Source organism: Gossypium raimondii, chromosome 9, assembly GCF_025698545.1.
Source record: "Gossypium raimondii isolate GPD5lz chromosome 9, ASM2569854v1, whole genome shotgun sequence".
In the NCBI taxonomy this organism is placed as follows: Eukaryota; Viridiplantae; Streptophyta; class Magnoliopsida; order Malvales; family Malvaceae; genus Gossypium; species Gossypium raimondii.
This window is the reverse complement of record NC_068573.1, coordinates 1,483,599-1,507,450: the sequence shown is the minus strand read 5'-3', so window position 1 is coordinate 1,507,450 and position 23,852 is coordinate 1,483,599. Positions and strand designations below refer to the sequence as shown.

General features: G+C 34.6%; 1 long non-coding RNA gene and 1 other non-coding gene across 4 annotated transcripts; both read left to right on the top strand.

The window, feature by feature from the left end:
• The first annotated feature begins 2,500 nt into the window (after positions 1–2,500).
• Positions 2,501–2,606, top strand: LOC128032902 (small nucleolar RNA R71). The gene has a single exon (XR_008189242.1). It is a non-coding gene; the product is annotated as a small nucleolar RNA R71 (small nucleolar RNA).
• Positions 2,607–3,688: 1,082 nt separating this feature from the next.
• LOC105798076 (uncharacterized) lies at positions 3,689–12,571 on the top strand. 3 transcript variants are annotated; one of them, XR_008188479.1, is made up of 3 exons: positions 3,689–3,749; positions 10,511–10,577; positions 12,372–12,571. It is a non-coding gene; the product is annotated as an uncharacterized LOC105798076 (long non-coding RNA). The 3 variants fall into 3 exon arrangements; XR_008188480.1 differs by lacking the exon at positions 10,511–10,577 and adding an exon at positions 4,213–4,279; XR_001134907.2 differs by lacking the exon at positions 3,689–3,749 and adding an exon at positions 9,947–10,041.
• The last annotated feature ends 11,281 nt before the right edge of the window (positions 12,572–23,852 follow it).

Here is a 23,852-nt window from a genome sequence, read left to right as displayed (position 1 = left end):
CAAATATCATTAAACATTGACAATTTCTGGGCGAAGGGAGAGGGGGCAGCTGCCTTAACTCCCTAAAATGAAAAATTATATTTTTAATCTTTGAAAATTTATAAAGTTCTAAGTTAATAAATGTTAAAATCACCCTAAAAAGTTATATTTTAATTTAGTGATTCAAAAAATTACAAAAACTATATAGCAATATAATAGCAAAATGATATTTTAACTTTCATAAAAATATACAACTCAATCTCTCTCTCACACAAATTTTTTTTTGACTTTGCCCCTGGTCAAGATGGCTTCGTAAATGCAGAGGTTATGCTTTGCTAGTTCATGGGTTGCTTTGTTTCCATCCCGTCGCGTATGGCCAATCTTTACCTCTGTAAGTTGTCGTAGCAAGGATTTGGCAGGGTGGAAAATAGGTTCTACCTCTGAAAATTCTTCTTCATTATTGGGCAACCCTTTCACTAGAGTTAACGGTCACTTTCCAAGAAAATATGGGATGTCCCATCTCCATGGCAATCTCGATGGCTTTGACAGTTGCAAGAGCTTCAGCAATAGCGGAGTGAGTAACATTCGACAGCTTCAATGTTGTTGCTCCCACGACAAAGCCTTCAAAATCCCTAAAAACAATACACACCCCTATCATACAGTATTGGCTAATAAAACTAACATCAAAATTGACTTTCCTGGAACCTACAGTTGTTAAATGCTAAGAAAACAAAGTGGCTGAATAGAAGTGATGACTACAGAGTCCACTGAAGGTAGCACTGTGACAAGAACACAAGTTGTCTATGAAGCCTAGCTCAACGAGTAAACCCACCATCTTTCAACACAATACAGCAAGTGATTTAATTCCTATCACACTCTGGTATAGGGCCCTTACTTCTGTACCAAGCAGCAAATATGTTTACAATCTCAAATGCACTTTTGAAATACAAGTTCCTTAATAAACAAATAAGATCTCTCAACTCTCGGTACAAAACATATACAAGTCTCTCAAATATATAAGAGTTTGGGGCACGCTAACATGCTAGATCAATTGCGATAAATTTCGCCTATTAAGTTGCAGCTAAAATAGCATATACATTATAATAATAAAGTCCAAGATAAAGTAGGATCAATTGCGATAAGTCTTCAATGTCGTCCTAATCCAATCTCCATAATTCAAGAAATCTGATTGTTTGGTTCAATCCAATCCTTAAGATATGTTGCTTCAAATAGATTGGTGTTCATAGCTAGGCTATCATATTTTCTTTTGAAATTTGGCAACTCCAAACATGGCAAGTTAATCAGCCTGTTGTAGTGTTAGTTGCAATGACCACTAACATTGGCATTATGCAAAAACTTCAAAAAAAAAAAAAAAAAAACTTGCCTCAACAATCTCCCCATTGGCAATATTTTGAACAAAACCAAACAATGAGGAAGAAGTACAAAAGTAACAAGATATGCATGCTCCCCCTTAGTACAATCCCCTTAATCCATCAAACTAAACTTAAAACATAAACAACTAAATAAACCATTAATACCTTTTAAATATGTGCATCAACAATCAAATACTAGAATTATATCTAAGTAAGAAGAAGGATAAGAGTTTGTACAACCAAAGTAAAAATAACCATCTATTAGAATAGTTCATCATTTCAAAGATTCCAATAAATAAAACTAAAATATTCAAAATAAATTATGAATAAATCAAAGTAAACATTAACTCTCATCATTAGGAGCACCAACAACCAACACACAACTTTCTGCTAGCTCTACTTCTCTACTCCTCCTTTTTGATAAAAAAAAAATCTTCTAAACATTACTCTCCTTTTGAGCTCGTTGCTTAGCTGTCCCATGTGGTTCTCCAAGTTCTTCAACATCGCTGCTTGGCTTTGAATCATGACATCACTCTTTGTCATGTATGCCTTCAGCAAATCTTCAAGGTTGTTCAAAGTTTCAATGGGTGGAGGCTCCTAAACTTGTTGAGGAAGCCCTTACGGTTGGTTTGGTTAGGTTTGCATATATGATTTGCTAGAACAACCTCTTGGTTGCTCTATGAGAAATTTGGATGATTTTTCCATGAAGAATTGTAATAATTTTATTCCGGTCTTAGCCCACTTCTATTTTGATTTTAGTTACCCATGTAGTAGATGGATTCTGGGTATGATGGGTAATTTTGAAGCATATAACCATCTCCGCAACAAATACAAGAGATGTTTTCAAACTAGCTTGGCTGCTGACCTGACATGTTAGCATTAAAATCGTTAGTAGTAAAGTTCTTAAGCTTGGAATTCACAAAAGATACCTGGGCTGCCAAAGACATAAGTGTATCAACTTCGTAAACTCTGACCACTTTTCTTCTTGTGGCTACTCGATTAGTCGGTCACTGATAGTTGTTTCAAGGATCTCATAAGCTTCGTTGTACAAGTTTGAAAGAAAAACTCTATTGGTTGAAGCGTCAACAACCAATCTTGTATGTGCATTGAGACCATTATAAAATGTCTCCAACTGAATACAGTAAGAAATGCCATGGTGAGGATATTTCTACAATAGCTCCGTGAATCGCTCCCATGCATTATAGAGAGATTCTTCGTCAAATTGCTAAAATGAGGCAATTCACTTCTAAGCTTGGCATTTTTATTGGTTAGAAAATACTTCTTCAAGAATCATTCAGCCATGTTGATACTAAATAAGGTGAATCTGATTATGGGTGATTAGTTCGCTTTAGTAATCCCTGTCAATTGTCACTTCGGGTTCCTCGTCAATCAACTAGTCGTTATCCCAGCAGGATCTTCCGGTCTTCCACTCGAATAATGAGTCGCAAGGACTACTTGTCTTCTGACTTCACAGTCCATATCGGTTTGGGGTGAAGGTGTTCACGGATGGGCCATTTGGGTTAATTCCCACCTTGATGACTTTCTAGGGTTGTTAGGCCTAGGGTTTGTTTTACGTTCTTCCTTTCCCAAATAGATGATCAGTTAAGTATCCGTAAAGAATGGTTAACAAAGCATCCCTCCACTCGCTAATCCCCCACAGAGGAATTAGTTCATCATGGTCTACATAAACAATATAACATCGATATAAAGAGAAAGCATACTAAATAAATCGACAATATAGAAGCCTAATTGTATTAAGATTGATCACGAATCCACAAGGTTTGATTGTCTCCACAATTCATATATTTCCAAATAGATCAAAGAAAAAATATAAATAAATCTAACCTAAGAAAAGAGAGAACTAAACTGAATTTGATAGACTAATTCTAAGCTAAGTGAATGGTCTCTTCTACATGTGACAAAGGAGCATATTTATTATAACAGCCCAAAATAGGGCCTAGTCGGAACAGTAGTTTCAAGACCAAAAACTTGAAGTAGAAATATTTAATTTATAATTATTTTAGAGTCTATGATATGTTTGGGTGATGGTGTGCAAATTTTGTTAAGAAATTTTATTGATAAAGTGCCCAATTTTATTATTGGGATCCAATTGTATTAATTGCAAAATATGAGTTCTAGAACATAAGTACTTGTTTTAAATGGGGGTTTAAATTAGAGGTCTTTAAATGACAAATAGACCATCATATTTTGTTATGGACAAAACTAGTCATGGAAGGGTAAAAATTGAAGGTATAGTAAAAAGGGCATTTTGTCATTTGGGTGTTTTAAGGCATAAAAGACAAAATTGAAACCCAAAAATCTGCTCATTCTCTTCTCCATGCTGCCGAAACTTTCAGCAAGCCATGGCTAGGGTTTCAAGCTTTTCAAAGTTCAATTGTAAGTGCATTGGAGCCCGTTTTAATGTTCTTCGTATTTTCAGATCCTAGAAGCTTAATCTTTCTATTTTTACTATTTATTTGCACGAAAATGAAGTTTAAAATTGACCCATGCTAGATATTTGTGCATTTTGATGTTTAATGATAGAATAAGGGTGCACGAGGTTAGGAGAACGATTTTACTAAGTGATTTTCGTTGAAAATGGTTAAAACAGGTTAATTAGTAAAAGTTGTAAATGCTCCTAAAAGTTGTAAATAATAATAATTTGAGGTTGCTTTAGAAGAGAAAAAGGTTTGGCTGACCTTGAATTTTATGGAAATTGAATAAAAATCATATTACGAGCCTAGGGGTAAAATTGTAATTATGAGAAAGTTTAGGGGTAAAATTGTAAATTTTCCGTAGTATGATTTTTGTATTAAAATGAGTAATGTGAGTGATAATTAAGTGAAATGTGACATTTTAGATCAAAGAAATCGAGATTTGGACCAAATACGGGGAAATGTCAATCAAAATAATCGACTCGCGTTGAGGTAAGTTCGTACGCGTTAATCATTGTTACAATTATGTTTTTAATGCTTTGTTATTGCATAAATTGTATACACGAGAATACAGTCACGTTTAACGATAAATCGGCTATGTTTAGCACTTAATATGAAATTCGAGATAGCTTCGGCTATTTATGGCACTTAGTGTGCGATTTGGAATAGCTTCGGCTATTTATGACATTTAGTGTGCGAGACCGAGATAGCTTCGGCTATGTAAGGCACTTAGTGTGCGAGATTATGATAGCTTCAGCTATACGATGGCAATTAGTGTATGAAACATTGAGTATTCGATAATGTTACGAGAATGTGTAAGTTCGTATAGTTAGTTTATAGTGATCGATTATTAAATTTGAATTGAGATGATGTATTATTTTATATAAATTTGTTATCTAATCATGACTTTATGCAAGTACGAGATTAGATTGAAGGATCAATCGTGAGAAATGCGGGGTCAAGTACATTCGTACTACAACTCATAATGAATTGACAGAAAAGACCATGGTTGGACCATGGCAGTGAGTGTGCCAGTGTAAGACCATGTCTGGGACATGGCATCGGCTCGAGATGAGAGTCAGTGTAAGACCATGTCTGGGACATGGCATCGGCTCGAGATTAGTTTTGAGTGCCAGTGTAAGACCATGTCTGGGACATGGCATCGGCACCGAGATGTGATCCCATGTAAGACCATATCTGGGATATGGCATTGGCGTCCTACCAGGTGTACGAGATATCCCGAACATCTCTAATATTACAAGTAGTTCAACGGGAAATTCAAGGAGTATGCTCAAGATAAGTAAGAGTAGGATATGTGAGTATTATGACTAGGCACAGGTATGTATATGAGATTCATAAATAATGTGCTCAGATTATGATGCATTATTGATAAGGATGCAAACGAGTAAGATGTGTTTATGATCACTTGATTGTTGTGTGCCAAGATATAATATGCTTTGGTGTAAGTGTATATAAATGAAAGTGAACACCAAGAATTAATGAATGAGTGACCTTAAAACAGTTGTGGGCAGCAGCATTAGTATAACTTTGAAAAATCATCAAAAATGGTGGAAATTGAATTAAAGTTTGGGTGAGATATGAAATTAAAGATTAATGGGTCTATTTTTCCATAAAAGAAACAGAGTAAGCAAAAGAAGTTTGAATTATGAGGTATTTGAATTTTAGTGAGACAAGGTCAGAATGAGTTTAGGAATCCCCTGTTCCAACTTTGAAAAATCAGTAAAAATTTTAAAAAATAAATATGGAGTATACTTTATATGTTTGAAATCCTTATTATGTCTATTTTCAAGTGAAATAAACGAGAACATCATATGAATTTTGTACGAGGATAAAATTGATTCGTTGTAAAGAAGTGTCAGAACTGTTGGACAGCGAAACAGGGGTAAATTTAATGAATAAACTGTATTAATTGGCTAGACCAAAAATTATGAAATTCCTATAATAAGAAATTATGTGAGTCTAGTTTCAGGGAAAATTTACGGTTCTTCATTTGGAGTTCTGTAGCTCGAGAAATAAATAATTTAGTAACAGTGACTCAAGTAGACAGATTAATGTGAATATTAGTAATAAAGTGTAAGCATGTGATATAATGATTATATCATCATAAGAAATTATTAGAGGATTTGTCCACACAAGTTTAATAATTTCTTATTATTTTCATATGAACTTACTAAGCATTTATGCTTACTTCCCTCTCTTTCCTTTGCCTTATAGTATCGCCAAGTTAGCTCGGGAATCGGTGGGCGTGGAGATTTGCTCACACTATCAATTAGAACACTTGGTATATCTAGATACATAAATTTTTGGGTTACGACATGTATAGTAGGTTTGGTCGTTTTGTCATATATGTCATATTTCTTATGGCCTAAAATGTTGACCTTTATTTAATAAATGTTCTTTTTGATTAAGGCTATTTGGAGATGGCCAATACGCCTATGATATGGTTATTCATGTATGTGGTAATTGCATAATTGAATGTTGTGGAGGTCGTTTACAAATGATTTCTTGAATGACGATTTGCATGGGAATGTGAATGTAAAATTGGATATTCGGATGTCCAATTATAGTGTGATACATGTTGACGAAATTTTATAACCCGGTTTTATATGTTCAAGAAATTTTAATTTCGGTAACGCCTCGTACCCTGTTCCGGTATTGGATACGGGTAAGGGGTGTTACATTTAGTGGTTCAGCGCTACGGTTTAGTCGATTCTCGGACCGAACGTAGCATATGTGAGTCTAGCTATACATGCCATGTTATTACTCGTGATGGTGTGATATCTCCGGGTTCTAACGAAATTGTTTTGTTAAGACAGAGATGATTTTCAATCGAGCTATTTTCGATAATGCTGAAAATGATATTGAGATAAATGAAATATGCTCACGTTATGTTAGAACTTGGAAAGGTAAGAATAGAAATTTGTGATATGTATGTGTTCATGTAAAAAAAAATGAAAGTTTATGTTGTGATAAGCTCATCCAAGTATGTTAGTGATCATATGATGTTATGTGCTCAATATATTTAGTTAAGTGAATATGGAAACAAAATTTTCTTAAACAGATGGAATGTGTGTTTATGTATATTTGCTTGAATAAGTGAAATTGGTACGTTCATATGACAGAATCTTATGCTTAATTGTTAAATTAGAGGTAATATGATATTTTGTTTTGTGTATTTATTATTGAATCATGAATATTATAATGGTATGAAAATTGAATTGGAAGATCAAATTGAGTAGAACGCAGGAATGAGTACTTTCGTTTAGTAATATGTGATAAATTGACGGAAAATACCATGGTTTGACCATGGCATCGGTAAGTGATATGTGATTCCGTATAAGACCATAGCTGGGCTATGGCATCGGTATGTGATAAGTGATTATGTGTAAGACCACAGTTGGACTACGACATCGAGAAAACGAAGTACTCAATTCCGTAAGACGTTCTCTAATTTGACAAATTGTGGTAAGTGTTAAGTAAATTTTATGTGATAAAACATATTGAACAGTGAAATTGAGCTCAATTATGCGATCTCACCATTCAGAGATTATGTTTGACAAGTTATGTTAATAAATTATGTGTATGTGAATTTAAGTGACAGAAGTTAAACAAATAATGATATTGAGCTCATTTACATAAATCTGTCATTTGAAATTGTGATTGACAAGAAGAAATAGTGATCTGCATGCTTATGTATGGTTATATGTATTTATCTGAAATACAAGAAAATGATGATTATTGATATGGCTATAAAGTGAACAAGTAGTGAAGTTAAAAGATCAAATGAGTGAGAAATAAAGCTTGGAAAAATAGCCCGATTTTTTTTCCATACGGGTAGACACACGGGCGTGTGACCCCTATATGTGAGAAAATATATGAATGAACTAAGTGGTTATGATGATATTACATTGATGATGAATGTTAAGTCTTATATATATATGTATTTATGAGAGTAAGTTAGAGGCTTTACAACCTCACCCCCTTGCTAATGAGGTAAATCATAATTGATTTCATGAGATTCATGTCAAATGTGTTCATAAGTGAGAGGTCAAAGAGTTCAAGGACAGGTTGATTGAAAATGTGATTGAAGTTTAAAAAAATGATTTGACAATTAATACAGTCACAGAAGAAATGCCGGGTTATTATGAAAATTATCCGAGTTTCGCAATGTTACAGTTAAGGAAAAAAGTTAATGTTGACTAATCGACTCGTTAGGGGTTCTTGTCATATGAGAATGCTAGTTGATTTCAGTGATAAATGAAAGTAGTGTTAATCTGTCTGGGCTGTGATCGGTATTATTCTATCTTTTCTGGTATTCTATTAAAATGAGTTGATAGAAAAGTGACAGTAAAGTTCATATGATGTTGAAATTCAGTTTCCACTGATTGTTATTCTGTGAAATGTGTATATGAAGACTATGTTGCTTCTGTTATTGTTCAATGCTTATAAATATTATTTTCCTGCTGGAAATTTTCTGAGAATTGTTGAAGTCAATATTATTTCTCTTATGAGCTATATTCTCAGGCTTCTAGTATAGTATCGAATCTTGGATATCTTTATCTTAGATTTCTTATCGACTTTATTTTGTGAATTGTGCAAGAGATATTTCATTATTGGAAGTAATCATACTTTTGTGATTATAAAATCTAGTTTGATAGTGAATGTTTAATGTTACTGTTGTCAGATGTGTAAAGATTGTGCTTTTACATTGGTTAAAATATTGTTTATTGGTGTGACTAAGATGTTAGACTTGAAATGGCGCTACGATTTCAATAGTCAAAGAAATGCAATTCCAATGTGGTTCAGTATTTTGAGAATTAATAGTAAAATAAATTTTATTAGATGTGATCTATCTTTAGATTTTGGGAAAGGAATCAACATTGATAAAAGAGTAAACAGTGAAGGATTGAGCTGGAATCCGCACTATGGTTGTTATTTCTGAGTAATTTGATATATCTCAAAGAGTTAAAACGAGATTGTTAAGTATCATTGAAACTATATAGTTCATTTAAGGATCATTGATTTGTATCCAGAAAGAATTGCAATAGGATACATGTCTGAGATATCATGGCAACCAGATGAAAATGGTTCCTTTAGAAGGGTACTGTGAAACATTCAAGACCAATTCAATTATTCAGTCTGAATAGTTTATTGGTTTAAAGTGTATTTTGATACAAGAACGTGAAAATAGTAGCTTATGCTAGCACTCAGTTAATACTGCATGAAAAGAATCTTATGATGTGAATTAGAAATTTATTATTATTCAGAAATAATGATGCTTATTCCATGATTTTGTGAAACTTAGAATTTTGTCAGTAAATAGTAAGCTAGAAGTGTTCAATAGGAACTAACTTTTGATTTAGAACTCCAAGTAGGAAACTGGCCATTTATTTGTTATTTCGAGACAAATACAGAATCGAAAGGTAAGAGTATTAAAACTTAGATAAGTGACAGGTGCTTCTGAAAGTATGCTAGTGATAGAAATTTTTTTTTATTTGGTAAGTAAAGAAAAGTGAGTTACGGTTCATCGAAGAGTATAAGACTATTGATAGGATGAGGCCAGTTACTTATCAGTGTGTATTTCATTAGAACTTGAGAAAATTCAGTGATGTGGGTCTTCTGTCCAGGATAAGAAAGTACAGTTCAGGATCTTAGTTTAAGAAGTGAGGTGCCGAAGCTGTCTGAGAATTTGGCAGTGTTTTGCGAAATAAATCCTAAGTTTATCTTTTGATAAGATTTTCGGGGACGAAAATCCCTAAGAGGGGAGGATTGTAACAGCCCAAAATAGGGCCTAGCCGGAACAGTAGTTTCAAGACCAAAAACTCGAAGTGGAAATATTTAATTTATAATTATTTTAGAGTCTATGATATGTTTGGGTGATGGTGTGCAAATTTTGTTAAGAAATTTTATTGATAAAGTGCCCAATTTTATTATTGGGATCCAATTGTATTAATTGCAAAATATGAGTTCTAGAACATAAGTACTTGTTTTAAATGGGGGTTTAAATTAGAGGTCTTTAAATGACAAATAGACCATCATATTTTGTTATGGACAAAACTAGTCATGGAAGGGTAAAAATTGAAGGTATATTAAAAAGGGCATTTTTGTCACTTGGGTGTTTTAAGGCATAAAAGACAAAATTGAAACCCAAAAATCTGCTCATTCTCTTCTCCATGCTGCCGAAACTTTCAGCAAGCCATGGCTAGGGTTTCAAGCTTTTTCAAAGTTCAATTGTAAGTGCATTGGAGCCCCGTTTTTAATGTTCTTCGTATTTTTCAGATCCTAGAAGCTTAATCTTTCTATTTTTACTATTTATTTGCACGAAAAATGAAGTTTAAAAATTGACCCATGCTAGATATTTGTGCATTTTGATGTTTAATGATAGAATAAGGGTGCACGAGGTTAGGAGAACGATTTTTACTAAGTGATTTTCGTTGAAAATGGTTAAAACGGGTTAATTAGTAAAAGTTGTAAATGCTCCTAAAAGTTGTAAATAATAATAATTTGAGGTTGCTTTAGAAGAGAAAAAGGTTTGGCTGACCTTGAATTTTATGGAAATTGAATAAAAATCATATTACGAGCCTAGGGGTAAAATTGTAATTATGAGAAAGTTTAGGGGTAAAATTGTAAATTTTCCGTAGTATGATTTTTGTATTAAAATGAGTAATGTGAGTGATAATTAAGTGAAATGTGACATTTTAGATCAAAGAAATCGAGATTTGGACCAAATACGGGGAAATGTCAATCAAAATAATCGACTCGCGTTGAGGTAAGTTCGTACGCGTTAATCATTGTTACAATTATGTTTTTAATGCTTTGTTGTTGCATAAATTGTATACACGAGAATACAGTCACGTTTAATGATAAATCGGCTATGTTTAGCACTTAATATGAAATTCGAGATAGCTTCGGCTATTTATGGCACGTAGTGTGCGATTTGGAATAGCTTCGGCTATTTATGACATTTAGTGTGCGAGACCGAGATAGCTTCGGCTATGTAAGGCACTTAGTGTGCGAGATTATGATAGCTTCAGCTATACGATGGCAATTAGTGTATGAAACATTGAGTATTCGATAATGTTACGAGAATGTGTAAGTTCGTATAGTTAGTTTATAGTGATCGATTATTAAATTTGAATTGAGATGATGTATTATTTTATATAAATTTGTTATCTAATCATGACTTTATGCAAGTACGAGATTAGATTGAAGGATCAATCGTGAGAAATGCAGGGTCAAGTACATTCGTACTACAACTCGTAATGAATTGACAGAAAAGACCATGGTTGGACCATGGCAGTGAGTGTGCCAGTGTAAGACCATGTCTGGGACATGGCATCGGCTCGAGATGAGAGTCAGTGTAAGACCATGTCTGAGACATGGCATCGGCTCGAGATGAGAGTCAGTGTAAGACCATGTCTGGGACATGGCATCGGCTCGAGATTAGTTTTGAGTGCCAGTGTAAGACCATGTCTGGGACATGGCATCGGCACCGAGATGTGATCCCATGTAAGACCATATCTGGGATATGGCATTGGCGTCCTACCAGGTGTACGAGATATCTCGAACATCTCTAATATTACAAGTAGTTCAACGGGAAATTCAAGGAGTATGCTCAAGATAAGTAAGAGTAGGATATGTGAGTATTATGACTAGGCACAGGTATGTATATGAGATTCATAAATAATGTGCTCAGATTATGATGCATTATTGATAAGGATGCAAACGAGTAAGATGTGTTTATGATCACTTGATTGTTGTGTGCCAAGATATAATATGCTTTGGTGTAAGTGTATATAAATGAAAGTGAACACCAAGAATTAATGAATGAGTGACCTTAAAACAGTTGTGGGCAGCAGCATTAGTATAACTTTGAAAAATCATCAAAAATGGTGGAAATTGAATTAAAGTTTGGGTGGGATATGAAATTAAAGATTAATGGGTCTATTTTTCCATAAAAGAAACAGAGTAAGCAAAAGAAGTTTGAATTATGAGGTATTTGAATTTTAGTGAGACAAGGTCAGAATGAGTTTAGGAATCCCCTGTTCCAACTTTGAAAAATCAGTAAAAATTGTAAAAAAATAAATATGGAGTATAATTTATATGTTTGAAATCCTTATTATGTCCATTTTCAAGTGAAATAAACGAGAACATCATATGAATTTTGTACGAGGATAAAATTGATTCGTTGTAAAGAAGTGTCAGAACTGTTGGACAGCGAAACAGGGGTAAATTTAATGAATAAACTGTATTAATTGGCTAGACCAAAAATTATGAAATTCCTATAATAAGAAATTATGTGAGTCTAGTTTCAAGAAAAATTTACGGTTCTTCATTTGGAGTTCTGTAGCTCGAGAAATAAATAATTTAGTAACAGTGACTCAAGTAGACAGATTAATGTGAATATTAGTAATAAAGTGTAAGCATGTGATATAATGATTATATCATCATAAGAAATTATTGCGAGGATTTATCCACACAAGTTTAATAATTTCTTATTATTTTCATATGAACTTACTAAGCATTTATGCTTACTTCCCCTCTCTTTTCCTTTGCCTTATAGTATCGCCAAGTTAGCTCGGGAATCGGTGGACGTCGGAGATTTGCTCACACTATCAATTAGAACACTTGGTATATCTAGATACATAAATTTTTGGGTTACGGCATGTATAGTAGGTTTGGTCATTTTGTCATATATGTCATATTTCTTATGGCCTAAAATGTTGACCTTTATTTAATAAATGTTCTTTTTGATTAAGGCTATTTGGAGATGGCCAATACGACTATGATATGGTTATTCATGTATGTGGTAATTGCATAATTGAATGTTGTGGAGGTGGTTTACAAATGATTTCATGAATGACGATTTGCATGGGAATGTGAATGTAAAATTGGATATTCGGATGTCCAATTATAGTGTGATACATGTTGACGAAATTTTATAACCCGGTTTTATATGTTCAAGAAATTTTAATTTCGTAGCATACTAAATACCTGTTCCTAGATTGGATACGGGTAAGGGGTGTTACATTTATAGATCTCAGGTGGTCGTCGTTTTTAACCCTAGGTTAGCTGATGTTCTCAAGCTTTAAGTTTGATTATGCAGACCAAAATGCCCATTGGCTCATGTTTAATTCCCGTCTAGAGTCGATGTCGCGACACACCAAGACCTGTGTCATGACACAGGAGTCAATATACTCCTTTTGGAATATCTTCAAGGGTATGTCGAGACACCCTTAGTCTGTGTGTAACAGCCCATTTTTAGTGAAATTTGAATAGTGGTTTCGAGACCACAAATCTGAGTCCGTTAGAAAAATTATTTTAAATTTATATTATGGTGTATCATGTAATAGAAATATTATATAAAAATTTTGTTAAGAAAATTTTGCCAATTACATGATTAATTGATAAAAGGACCAAATTGCATAAAATGCAAAAGTTGAATTCTAGTAGCTAAAAGGATCAAATAGCTATGTAATTCAAAATTTGATGTCCTTATATGACAAATAGACCATTAAGAGAAGTTAGTAGATAAGTTTGATGATTCATCCATGGAAAATTAGAAAAGAAAAGGATAAAATTGGAAAGATGAAAAATAAAGATGATAAATAATAAAATAAAGAAAATATCATCATTTTATCATCATCTTTCCTAAAAAAATCTGAAACCCTAGCCATGGAGAATTGAAGAAAGATAAAACTTATTTGGCCTAATTAGGTGAGTATTCAAGTCCTGTTTTTAGTAATTTTTATATTTTCGAGATCATAATAGCTTAATCTAGCTATCTTGGGGATTAATTTGTAAAGTTATCAAAGTACTAGGGTTTTTCCATGGTTGAATATTCATGAATTATGAAATTTATGGTAGAAAATGAAAGGTTGTTGATAGATAAATAACTTTTGTAAAGTGAATTTTGATGAAATTGTGATTTAGGGACTAAATTGTAAAGATGTAAAATTCATGGAAAAATTTTAAATTTTATGAATTACTTGGGCTGCAAATGTTACATGCAGAAATTGGTTAGGCTTGAAATAAGGATTAAATTGCATGAATTTTATTTCCGAGCCTAGGGACGAAATCATCATTAATTAAAAGTATAGGGGCAAAATGGTAATTTTTCCTAGGATGTGAATTGAATTGAATTGATTATGAATTGTATTAAATTGAATTAAATTTACTCATATAGATCCGGATAGACAAAATACGAAATTAGATCGAGGAAAAGAGAAAGTGTCAGACTAGTAGTCAACAAATCAATGAACACTTGTCAAAGTAAGTTCGTATAACTAAATTGCATATTTATATGTTTAAATTGAATGTTACATATTTGAATTGTGTAAATGCCATGTATATGAAATTGATTACATATTCGACAATGTTTGATAAATATTAAGTTCCATTTAAAATAAATAAGATTCGGTGGATACAGGATTCCCGAATCGGTTGTAGTCCTGCATATGTTGTAGACACACCATAGCTCGAAAGATTGACCCGATATTAGCCCTCTCGAGCTTCCCGTTATATGGTTCCTACGAGCTTCCTGATAATAGCTCTTCGGAGCATCCCGATCGGTTGTGATTATGCATGTGTTGTAGATACACCGCAGCTTTTATAAGTGTCCCGTTATATTGCTCTTTGTAAGCTTCCCGATTAAAGGCTCTTTGTGAGCTTCCCGATATGGCTCGCTTGAATTTCCCGATATATAGCTATCCAGAGCTTCCCGTTAATGGCTCTTCAGAGCTACCCGTTATTGGCTCTTATGAGCTTCCCCTTAGACAACCTGGATAAGCTTCTCGTTACATGGCTTATATGAGCTTCCCGTTATATAGCTCGAGAAAGGGCTTCCCGTTTATGTGCTCGTATGAGCATTCCTAAATATGAATTGACAAAGTATAGATTTGTACACTTTATGTGTACTACCTAGGTATCCATCGATATTTTAAATTATTCAACGGGTAAAACCCTAATAGAAGTAAATAAATGAATTCAAAATGAATTATTACTTGTATATACATGAAATACATGGAAATTTGGTATTGATGAGCTTATACACAATTCTTGAAATTCATGTGAAGTAAATGACTAACATGTTTGATGAAGTTGTGTGTTTAGGCTATTAGCCAAATTGCTTGGATGCATCTTATATGTTTATTTTAATGAAAATGAATGGTAAGTTAATTTCCCGTTATACGAACTTACTAAGCATTAAATGCTTAACTTGTGTATTTCCTCTATTTTATAGTATTCAGAAGCTCGTAAAGGTTGGATGCGGGCCAGAGCAACATCACACTATCCTTCAGCTTGTTTTGGTATAAATAGCAAAATTTCTTTTGGATATAATGGCATGTATAGGTTAAATTGGCCAAATGGATGGCATATAAATATTTAGTTCAAATTAGCCACTGGTATGGCTTGTGTTTGGTATATTTGGATATGTAAATATATGGCCTAAACATGTTTGATGTGTGAGTTTGAAATGGTTAAATGGTGGAAAGTTTATAAACCTATTGATGACTGGTTTAATATAGCATAATTGGTAAAATATGCCTATATGCACATATGTGTATTTGGTAAGTTTGAACACTTGAACATATGTGATAATATGTCATTCATAAGACTTAGTTTTGGCCTGGTTTTAATGTCTTGAATTGGTTGGTGAATGTATTAAAGTCTTGATGTAGGTGGAAGACAAATTGGGTAAGAAATGTGGCCTTGGAAAAGGCCTATTTTCATCCACAAGGGCAGAGACACGGGCGTGTGTCTCAGCCGTGTGTGACACATGGTCTAGTACATGGGCGTGTTGCTTGGCCGTGTGTCCCCTGCATCTTAAAATTTCAAAATAGAATGCTCAGGATTTTTCACACGGCCTGGCACAAGGACGTGTGGCTTGGCCGTGTGACCTCTGCATCTACACATGGCTTAGCACATGGGTGTGTGACTTGGCCTTGTGACCCAAGTCAGAGAGTTACACAGGTACAGACATGGGTTGGGACATGGTCGTGTGCCCTATTTCGAATGCCCACACACCCGTGTGGACGACCTGACCACATGGGCGTGTGTTCCCTACACCAAGGAAAAATTTTAAAATTTCACAAAAAATTTTCTAAGTACCCAGTTTAGTCCCGACTTGTTTCTAATGCATGTTTTGGGTCTCGAGGACTCATATAAGGGACTTTATGAATAATATATGAAATGAATGTTAAATAATATGGAATTTTTGTATTTGATCTGTTTATTTTGGTAATACTCTATAATCTTGTTCCGGTGACGGATACGGGTTAGGGGGTTACACTGTGTCATGACAACGAAGGCAGTTTTGTGATTTCTCTATTCTACTCCTATATTGCGACATCGATCATTCTGCGTTGCCACATAAAGACCAGTATCTATTTAATATGCCTTCTAACAGTCTCTTGCATACTTATAAAGTGCATTAGCTCACCCTTAGGCCTCATTCGACCCCCAAGGTCAATAAAATACTCAATTTGCACATTTTATTGAACTTAACAAAACTTACTAAAATATAATTAAAACCTAATGATAATGGTTAATTTCAAGCTCCTAAAGTATGAAAACTAGTTTAATTTTCTACACCAAATTACGGCATATCAAACTCCCTCACACTTAAGTCATTACTTGTCCTCAGGCAACATGAACAAAGACTAGAAACAAAAGACGTCCCTTAAGCAGATATCATACAAGTATTGAATTTGGAGCACATGACTAAGTGTTTCATATCCACTAGTAACTTTAACATGATGAATAATTGACTTACCACTTTTGACTACAAACATCTAAGTTCAATAAGTTACACAGTATACAAACACTAAGGGTCTCACCTGTAAAGATTCATCAATAAATCATACAAGTAATTTGATTCCGAGCAAAATATAAATAGTTGTTTATGTGATTGTTTAATGTAATTTCCATTCATGCATAAGGATATTTAGGTCAAATAGGACTTCTCGGCTTGTAACATTTTGAAGCTTAGGACAGGTATGGAATTCAAAATAGCAAGCATCAATTTGTTTACAAACACAAAAATAGTTTGGCACATCGTATCAATCCCTATTCTTCCCCCTTAGTGACCCTTACCCGCTCACCGCCTTATTTGTCCTTCTCTCACCTTCCTTTTTTCTCCACATAGGAAATCATAGCATGATATAATAACTACGACTAGCTTACAAGTTTCTTGTGCAGTCATGAACGAGTTTTTCTTCCTTTTATGACTATGTCACTTTCTTTTTCAGCTTATCTCACTCACGAGTGCTTTTTTCACTATTTCAAGACTTTCTCTACTCGTACTGATTTTCTTTTTGAGCTTTTATTTTGTTTTGCACTTTTAGGCTAACCTATAGTTCCCATTTCACACCAATCTTTCCTATTTCTCTCTATTTTTGCAAACTTCACGTTGATGTATCTACTTAACCCTCAATATGCATGGTCAGACATTTATAGTCGTGAAGTGCACGACCAAAGAAAAAGGGTAAATACAAATTAATGATTCAGGCTCGGGGTTTGTAATGAGGTTCCTTAAGAAGTGTCAACAAGCTAAAAAAATTGGTACTAAAGGTGAAACACAAATAGGTCAGTTTTTTAGCTCTGGATGTTTTCCAAACAATGCCTTAGGTCATCCCTTAATATCCTAATATGTACAAATTTAATCAATCAAACAAACTCAAGTTCAACCATTTATCATTCATACTAGCATGCTTGTTTCCTTGTAACGTTTATATCATTTGGTACAGTCAGTTGCTTACTGCATATCTACAGTGTAATATATAGAACGTAATAGTCTAATAATCAAAATTTTAAAATCACCTATCATCATGCCAAATTAATTTATAAACATAAACAACCTCTGTATATACTCTTAACCAATCACTTGTATTTCTACAAGCTCAAGCATACAAAAGACATGAAAAATCAAAGAAAAACGTAAAAATTTAAGACAAATATTCAATGTTACCCCTCACACTTTAGCCAACACATTGTCCTCAATGTGCAACCCATAAAAAGATAAGGAAAGAAATTACCCGATTGATCATGGTTTCTCTAACTACTAATGGTAGGTGTTTCGTCCTTTGATAGTGTAAAGCTCGAATTGTTTGTGTCTCCTTCGTGTTGGGTTCCTACATAGAAAACTTAAATAAATTGCAACATAACTAAGAATCTATTATTAATCCTACTCCTACCAAGTTCAAATCAAAATCATCTAAAAATTATTACAAGTATTTAAAAACAAAATTTTAACAAAGTTCAATCATCCTCTTCATTGCCCCACTATGGCAACCGCCTCCTTTCCATCGGGGCTTTTCCTTTTCCCAATGTAGATTCTTAGTGAGAGCTCCCGCCCGTTGAAGGTGCATGGTTGGTTGGGCTTCATATAACGGGACTATTCAGTGTAAAAAATTGCGGTTAGAAAGTCGCTTCATATTCATCTTCTGTTCCTAGGGGATTTTGAGCATCCCTTCCATCTTCGGAATCCTCCCCTTCACAACTCATTCCTTTATCATGATGGGTTGGTACTGCATTGAATAGTTCAGGTGGATAGTTTTGGGCTCGTAATCCATTCATTCGTGCAAATTCCTATAGAACCAGTCCTGTCGTTTGCATCCATCGAATCATTCCATCAAGCTTTGTCCCTATGCTCTGTTTAGCTCCTCTTCGGGCTTTTGTTTGTTCTTTGAGCGACGCCAAAACATCCATATTTTCTTTCCTCCTTTGTTTCCATTCAGTGATTTGCTCTCGCTAAAGCTCAACGAATTGTATGTATAATGTGTCTTCAATTATGCTTTTTGTTGGCTTCATGAACTATTTATTTTCACTGATTGCCACACTCACCCTTCGGCATAATGCTGTCACTAGGTGAGGCAAGAAGAGTTTAGATTTCTAACTCTGGACACATCTTTTCATTACTAAAAAAATTCAACATCCTGCACAAATCTGTTTACGCTACAAAATATCATACAACAAAACAGCTAAAAAAACATTAACATTAGAGAAATTTAATGCGGGTGCAATTTTGGTTCCAGTGAATTGAATCCACATTTTTGTGACCGGGAACATAATTGCTTGATTGAAATTAGTCGGCATACTCGAATCTGACCTATAGTTTCATCTACCCCTACCTTGTTTCAGATATTTTATAACATTATCCATATCAATATTTTGCAATCTATCCAAATCTACTCCATCAATGAAATCTTTTTCATATAACGGAATGTCATAAAACTCACAAATATCACTAGGGAATAAGGGAACCCCTCGGACTGTAACAATAGTCACATATGCCCCAGCACCATCTCGAACTATTTGATGCTTAAGAGAAGCATAAAATTCATGAACTGTTAGGATAACAACATTTTCTTTGGGAATGATACATAACCGTTCCCAGTGCTGACATTGAACTAAAGTCTAGATTTCCTTACAGTAGGCCATAGTGGGTTTGAACTCTCATTCCTGAATGAAAGGTCTCCCTTTTAACTCGAGAAAATATTTTTCGACATTCAAATGATGAAATCTAACGGAGTCTGAAATGTCTGGTGTCAGAAACAGTCGTTCTCTTATTTTTATGCAGAGGCATTTTATAAACAATGTTTCTAACAGAAAGATAGATGAACAGTAATCAATGGAACAATAAAATAGAGTCGAAAACACTTAACCTCAACCTCTGTGGACTCGTATGCACTTCATCTTTGATAGTTGAAAGCTTCATCCGATGTGGCTTTGGAATTAGGGATGAAGGATTGAAAACCTAGGTTTTTGGTGGAAAAAAGGGTTTTTGAAATTAGAGGTTTTGGAAGAGTTGGGATGTTAAAACTAGGTTGGATTAACTTAATGGGGTATTTTTATGTTTAAAATTAGTGTTTCTAGGGTTAAAATTTGGGTATTGTAGGGGTTAAAATGCTGGGTTGCGTGATTGGGGATGTTTAAAATTGCAGTGATGTCGCGATACAGGGCTTTCGTGTCGCGACATCCCTAGCAGATCGCCCATGTCGCGACACCGGGGTTCAGTGTTTCGACAAACTCCGTAGTTTTGAAAATTTTGGATAATGTCTACCATGTCACGAAACAGGACAATAGTGTTGCGACATTGATATGATTTTTTTTGTTTCTTTGCTTCTGTCTGTTGTGTTGCGATACGGAATGCCCGTGTTGCGACATTGATGCCAATTTCCCAAATTTTTTCTCTTCAGAGTGCTTGCAAGTACTTTAAAAAATTTTGAATTTGATCTACCTGTAATATTTTAAAGAATTGGTTAGCGAAATATACAATTTAGTACAGTTAGTAAGAGGCTTTAAGAAAAAAAAAGTTAGGTTTTGCTACCGGACTCGTCCGTCAGCTTAGTCAATGTACACGATGATGTTCCTTGTAGATTATCTCTGTCTGTATTGGTCCAACACCCATCATGCCATTCTATTCGTCTGCGATTGTCTCTTTCCTTGAACTTGCCTTTCCGGCTTGCCTTCACAACTGACAGCTCTTTCCTTAAATCATAGCTATTAATTATTGGTAGTATTACGTAATCGCATAACCACTTTTATTTCTGCTTAACATCTTTTCTTTGGATGAAGGTTGAGAATTGCGGTTCATACTCATTACTTATGATGTTTCTGCCCATCTCATCGACCAGAAATGGTTGTTCAGGGTATTTGAGGTGATGATTGGTAAGGAATTTTGAACCACCAGACTTGGATTCTGGATTTGTGGCATTTTTAATTTGTCCATTTTGTTATAGATAGTTTTCTTGAATGGTTCCTGTAATGTCCGAACGTTCCAAGATACTCGCAGCTCAAGGCTCATGCTTATTAGTTGCCTAGCTTGATTGAGGCTTGTTAGGTGATCATAAGTCCTGTTTACATATATTTTTCCAATTCTGTTTAGTATCTGGAAAATTCCTAGACCATCAAATCTCTAATGTGCCTGGTTTAGAACTAAGGTCAATTCAAGCTTATCATGATGGACTGTTAATTTCTCCTTATTTTGCTCTGTGACTTCCTGAATCGACAGACATTCTTCCACTAAGTTAGCCATGAACATCATTGTCTCTATTGGCGGGTCTGTGTTATCTTGCTCTTGTGCTTTAGTCTTATCGAAAGGACTCTAGATTGTTGGGACAATAAGTTCCATGCCTATCTGCTTTGTCTATTCACTAATCATTTCCCCCACTAATTCCATATCTTTTCTTGCTGCAGTTTCATTCAATTGATCAGGATATTCTTCTGTTTGCTGAGATGGATAGTAGTCTAAGAGTTTATTTTCTTCACAAGCATTTACAGTGGTATTCTCTCTTTTGTTCAATTATGAATTTGACGATTCGTGATGCCTTTCTGAGGGTATACCAATGTGATCGTTATCATCTGGGGAAAGAGTTGGGGTTTCTTCTCGGAGTTGGCTTAATTCAAGCATTAATAATTGTTGGTTCTCCTGTATCTCGTAGTCCTCATAAACTCTTTCTTTGTAAATATCGGCATCGTAATCTAAGTCTTCACCTGACCATATATAATCGAAATCATCCATTCTCCTGTTGATCGGTCTCCTTTAGTTGTAGTTTTGATTCATGATGTGCACTACGGTCTTCTTAAAAAAATGAGTAATAGTAAAGTTAGTTAGTTAAATAAATTAAAGATCGTATCTATGACTTAAAAATTTTCTAATTATTCTTTCTGAGTGCAAAAATTAAAATCAAACTGATGATGTTGCCTCCCTGGCAACGGGGCCAATAACTTGATCGCCTCCTAACATACTAATGTCCACAGTGTTAATACTACAGTAAAAGATATAAAAATGAGTCAGTATCTGCAAGTGTATGGGTCTAGTTGTAATATAGTTACAACGGAGTACGTAACTACTTCGAGGATCGTACCCAAGGGAGGCGGGTGCTAGATCGATTTTAACCTAAACACGGAAAGATCTAATTAGTAATTTAAGTCAGTTATATAATGAGAGCAAAGGTAAGAAGGAGTTTTTATGGTTTTTATGAATAAAAAATAAAATATCATAAAGAAATAAAATTCAAGATATTGAAGCATATAAATAATCGAATATAATTATGGGTGATTAGCTTGCTTCGGTAATCCTCATCAACTGTCATTTCGGGTTCTTCATCAATCAACTAGTCGCTATCCCAGTAGGATATTTCGATCTTCCACTTGAACAATGAGTCAGCAAGGACTACTTGTCTTTCGACTTCACAGTCCATACTAGTTTAAGGTGAAAGTGTTCACGGATTGGCCATACCAATTTTAGGTTAATTCCTACCTTGATAACTTCCCAAGGTTGTCAGGCATAGGGTTTGTTTTACGTTCTTCCTTTCCCAAATAGATGATCCGTTCAGTATCCCTACAAAATAGTTAACAAATCATCCCTCCACTCGCTAATCCCCCATAGATGGATTAGTTCCTCATGGTCTGCATAGACAATATAACATCAATATAAATAGAAAGCATGCTAAATAAATCGACAATATAGAGTTCACGAAGGAGCCTGGTTGTATTAAGATTGATCGCGAATCTACAAGGTTTGATTGTCTCCATAATTCAGATCTCTCCAAATAGAAGAAAGAACAAATAGAAATAACTCTAACGTAAGAAAAGAGAGAACTAAACTGAATTTAAAAGACTAATTATAAGCTAAGTGAATGGTCTCTTTTACGTGTGACAAAGGAGCCTATTTATAGATCTTAGGTGGTTGTCGTCCTTAACCCTAGGTTAGCTAACGTTCTCAAGCTTAAAGTTTGATCATGCAGACCAAAACACCCCCTGGCTCGTGTTTAATTCCTGTCTTGAGTCGATGTCGCAACACACCAGGACCTGTATCGCAACATAGGAATCAGTATACTCCTTTTGGAATATCTTCAGGGGTATGTCGTGACACCAGGACCAGTGTCCCAATGTTACGACATTGATCATTTTGTGTTGTGACATAGTAGCCAGTATTTGTTTAATATGCCTTCTAATAGTCTACTACACACTTATAAAGTTCATTAGCTCACCCTTAGGTCTCATTCGGCCCCCAAGGTCAATAAAAGACTCAATTTGCACATTTTATTGAACTTAATAAAACTTACTAAAAAATAATTAAATCCTAATGATAATGTTTAATTTCAAGCTCCTAAAGTGTAAAAACTAGTTTAATCTACTACACCGAATTACGACAGATCAAAAGAGTTCTTCTTTTGATAGTTTTCAATCTTTTACTATTGATATGAAGGATTTTCAAGCTTATTTTGGTCATGTTTATTTTGGTCATGCTTATTTTGGTCATGTTTTAACTTTGTCTAATCATAAATTGGATAGGCCGATTGTGAAGAAGCTTGAAAGAGTTCTTGTTAATGCAGCTTGGTTGAGGTTTTTGCCTCATTCATGGGTTGAGTTTGCTACTCTTGGTTGTTCGGATCATTGTCCTTCTATTGTCTGGTTGGAGCGGCCTGTACAATCCTTACTAAATCCTTTTTGATTCTTTAATTTTTGGGTTAAGCATGATAAGTTTCTGCAGTTTGTTGCTGAATCTTGGTAGCCTACTATGGTAGGTGATCCTATGTTGAAGTTACTTACCAAGCTTAAGAGACTTAAGTCTGTCTTGAAGATGCTCAATACTGAGGCTTTTGGTAATATTTCTGCTTGAGTTAAGGCTAAGGCTGAAAAGCTGGAGAGTTTTCAGGTTGCTTTGTTATGGGATGATCTAGTTAGAAATGGTCCTATTGGTCAGGTGAGAGCTAGCCTTTTGGTTTTACAAGAGGTCGAGTCATGTTTTTATCTGCAAAAAGCTCGGTGTTGTGGATTAGGAGGGGGATGAAAACACTAAATTTTTTTCATAGTACTGTTGCAGTGAAGAGGAATAAGCACATTGTTACTTTTCTTTTTGTTGCAGCTGGTAATCGGTTGGAATCTTTTAATCAAATTTCTGCAGTGGTTTTGGGGTTTTGTCAGAATCTTCTCGGTACAGTTGATTCCAATGTTGTTGAGTGCCTAGATTTTTTACTTCAGGAGTTACTGCCTAAACTGTTTAATAATGCTCATCGTGTGTTGAATATCCCCA